The 4,142-nt window shown below is 39.8% G+C and overlaps 1 long non-coding RNA gene across 1 annotated transcript; it reads left to right on the forward strand.

Annotated features, from left to right (window-relative positions):
- The first annotated feature begins 403 nt into the window (after positions 1-403).
- On the forward strand, positions 404-2,156 carry LOC117167714. The gene is made up of 2 exons (XR_004466424.1): positions 404-485; positions 1,869-2,156. It is a non-coding gene; the product is annotated as an uncharacterized LOC117167714 (long non-coding RNA).
- The last annotated feature ends 1,986 nt before the right edge of the window (positions 2,157-4,142 follow it).

Consider the following 4,142-nt stretch of genomic DNA (forward strand, 5'->3'; position numbering starts at 1 on the left):
TGAGTATTTGCTCGTATCAAAAACCCAGTTCTATTTAGTCAATTATAATTTGTTGAATAAACCACAAGTTGTTTCAATCAACTACACTTTCATGATATTATTGAAAATTTTCTTTTATTATTACTCTTTTTAAAATAAAGTATCTGTCTCATTATTAAGGACTTATTAGGAATGGATTAATCATGTCTTGTTTGCTTACTCTTTATATAATGGAGATCGCACGAGAATGAATCAGACGGAAAATGCATGACAATAATGGGAGACGAGGATATAATTGTGGAAAAATGCGTGAGTTAATTCACTGATAAAGCCTTCTTTATTTGGAAAGCAAATGAGGAAAATCCTAATTTTCCTTAAAGTGATGCGCATTTTTTATATTTAAAAGGAAGCATCGGCATCAACAATTCATACGATTCAGAACAGCCTAGCCAGGACGTTAGATTATAAACTTGTATAAAAAGTACTGCTGTGGTGCCACCTACGACGTAAGTCAAGATCATACATATTTATACACTTTAAATAAATAAAGCATTATTGAAAAAGAATTTAATATTTAACCAAAAGGGGTCAAAATTCTACCCAAAGAGATGAATATTCAGCCTAACATTTGAATATTCAATAAAAAAATCCCAATGTTGAAAAACACATTTAAATTTTATACCAAAAAGAATAAATTTAACAAATGTATGGCATTTTCATCATAAGAATTACAACTTTCAGCAAATAATAACATTTTTAACCAAAAAGACTGTTTATAACTCAATTAATTTTTTTTTGGTCAATCTTTAATAATATTTATGAATGCATCCTCTCAAATGCAAAAGTGTCGATAAATTATTATTTCATATCATCCGTGACATAGTTGTTGAAAATTTAATGTTTTATTTTATTTTTTGTTTTCATGATCATGCACGGATAACTTGAACCACTTTTAACTAAAAAGTTCTCAACACCAATTGAAGCACATAAAATTCCCAATAAAATGTAATACAAATTTAATGTTATATATTGATTAATTTAGGAGACATGAGTTCCAGAAGTGATTTATTAATGAAAAACCAGCCCAAAAAGTTTTTACGGACGCAATTTCTCATTTCATATTTGAAGTTTGGGAGAAAGGCTTCGAAATCGTCTAAAATTTACAAACTTTACAAAATTGTGCTTTGAGATGAGTTCTTTACGGAGACGACTTAAGAAGGCAATATTTCTATTAGATATGATATTCCATTGTATTAAATGCTATTTTCGAAAATCTTCAAAATTGTATTTAAGATTATTTTTCAGAAAATCTTATACTATTCGATCATCATTTACTAACTAAAATTTTACTAAATTTAAGTCACACAAGTCTTCGATCAAATTCAATTTTCTGGCATTTTTTACGTTTTTAATAAACTCTATCTGAGTCGAAATTTTATACTTCTCTATCAACAATTTTTCATTTCGATATTTTATTGTTTCTATTTTCTTTGTAAGTGGAAATCATGTCCAAATTAACTAGTCAGTCGTCTTAGAAACGAGAGTCTAGACATAACGTTAGTCCCAACAAACTTCGGTAAATTTTTCTACTTTACTATCAATAATGTTCCATTCAATCTCAATACAGTCTCATGCCTCACAGAGTAGTACCTATAATCAAAGGTCTCTGAATCTCCAAATCTGAAAATTCCTATTAATTCCTTATTCTTGAAGAATCTTATAATTTCGTATTTAAGCCCCCTTTCGAGAAAGCTACCAACCGCTTCGTCGCATTCTGGCTTTTAGAGTCGTGTAAGATCGGATTTCACCAGAAATTGCTGAATGTGCTGCGATGAATGGGCAGGTGCTTTAAACTCAATCCAAATTGTATTCTTAATTTTCTTTTTCAGATAACGAAAATGCTAAATAAAAAATCGATGTTAACCTTGTTTGTGGTATTGGCACTAATTTACAGTGCGATGGCTTGTGACGGATTTGATCGTCCATGTACTGGACCTAATGGTCAACAAGGCAGTTGTTGTAAGGGAATGCATTGTCAGAAGAATAACCTCTCTTGGGCAAAAGGACGCTGTTACTATAACCCTGGAAAGTAACTGCTAAATATGCACTACTAACACATACTAAAATGATCATTAAATCATTCAAGAAAATAAAAAATGACTAAATAAAGCATTAAATTGTTGTGATTTGTTTACCTATCCCTTTGCTAATTTTTTTTTTTTTTAACGAGGGCTGGTGGAAAGTGTTCAGAAACACACCAGGAAGGGTCCGCACTTCCTGGTAGTGTGGGGATCTTAAATAACATCGCCACAGTGACACCAATATATATAAGAAAATATACATAATGAGACCACAGCGCCGATGCTACCAAGGGACCCACTAAAAACCACCACCCTTTCTCCTTGGCATAATTCCCCCCGGAACCGCTGTCGCATTACTTCAGGGGGTGCCGTTTTCTTAGTCGTGTTTCGGCCATCTTCCTTCTTGCCAACTTGGCCTTTTCTCCTATTTCTGGGCTTGCTCCTGGACCTGCCCAGCTGTGATGTTACATTCGGCGTACGGGAGGCTTCTTCAACGAGGCTGCCTCCCTATACGCCAAGCACCTCAGCGTCCCCGGCAGATGATCGGTCCGAGGTTTCTCTTCTTTGGTGGCGCAGAGGCAGCACTGTGGCGTACTCTCGCACGCCACAGCCCTATGGCCCTCCTTGCCGCATCTTCAACACATCTTCGACCTATCAGGGTCCTCGCAGCCAGATGCCATGTGACCGTAGCCTAGGCAGCGGTAGCAGCGCACCCTCTCTACTTTCTTATGTACGCGGCAGGACACCCGCCTCACTTTGAGGTGTCCCGCGCGTACAAGTGTCTCCGTCAACTCTTCTGTCAGCTCCACGAAAGCCCTCAGATTGCCTCTGAAGGGTCTTTTCGTGAGGCTGACCTTCACCTCACCCACATGCGTATTGCCGAAGTGGCCTCGTACGGCCGCTTCGACCTCCTCTTCGTCTGTTGAGTTATCGAGGTCCAAGACCCCGACCTCCACCCGGGGGACGAGCTCGCGCACGTTACCCCCCTACCCTAGAGCTTCGCGTATTGCTGCTGACAGCTCAGCTCTGCCTTTGCCTGTAGGCCCAAGATCTACAAGGACCTCTCCGTTTCTGGTCTCCCTGACACCCTTGATTTTTACAACAAGGGCGTCAGGGCTAACCTTTCGCTTGAGGTCCTTGAGAACTTCGGTATAGCTCAAACCCTCGGCCGGTTTGATAAGAACCGCCTCGGGTCGAGCTCTTCTCCTTGGTTTTTTTTGCTTCCTGATGTTGCTGGAAGCAGGCTTCTCTTCTTCTTCGTTCTTGTTTGGAGTCGAGGTCGCTGGCGCTGAAGCGTTTGCGGTCTTGGCTTCTTATGCCTTTGCTTAGAGGGTTCAGCCTCCATGGGACTCAAAGTTGTCTCCCTCGCTCGCTTCCTTTCGCGGGGAGTGGGATTCACCACGGCTTCGTCTGTTTGAGTACCACTTTGGCTGGTCCTATTCTTGCTCATTAATTTTCGGGTCATGGCCCTCGTTCTCGTCGTTCGTCCAACGTTCTCGATCAAATCCCTATGAAGACCTTCGGTCGTCACAGTGTGGTCGCGAAGTTGGACTATGAGGCTCTCCGCTCTTTGCAGCCCGTCCCTAATTGGGAGCCACATATTCTTCCTGTTCCTCCTAAAAGCCACCATTTCTTTAATGGTGTCATGCAGCAGTTCGAAGAGATCATATGTCTCGACAAGCTCGGCATCCATTTCTGAGATGTCCTTCTTGTTAACGGATATCTCCCTGCTAGCTCCTTCCTCAGTATCTCCCTGCTAGCTCCTTCCTCCGCAACCTGGGGAGGCGCCCGATCGAGGACCAGCAACCCCACACGGGTATCCCTTTGCTAATGGATTGTTCCTGCGCTTAAAATTTGTTGTATTCTTCCCAATGAAGCATTGTAAAAAAAACTGAGCAGTGGGGTATAGTTTCCCGCTTTGAATTAAATACGATATAAATTATAATTGCAATGTGATTACCATGTGTTTATTTATTAAGGTACAGCTTACACATTCAGGGAACATATTCTATTACTCCAAACCAGTTTTTAATTACATCATTATTTTATACTTTATTAATTAGTGGATGTAGAATTTCGACA

This window comes from Belonocnema kinseyi, chromosome 2, assembly GCF_010883055.1.
Source record: "Belonocnema kinseyi isolate 2016_QV_RU_SX_M_011 chromosome 2, B_treatae_v1, whole genome shotgun sequence".
Lineage (NCBI taxonomy): Eukaryota > Metazoa > Arthropoda > Insecta > Hymenoptera > Cynipidae > Belonocnema > Belonocnema kinseyi.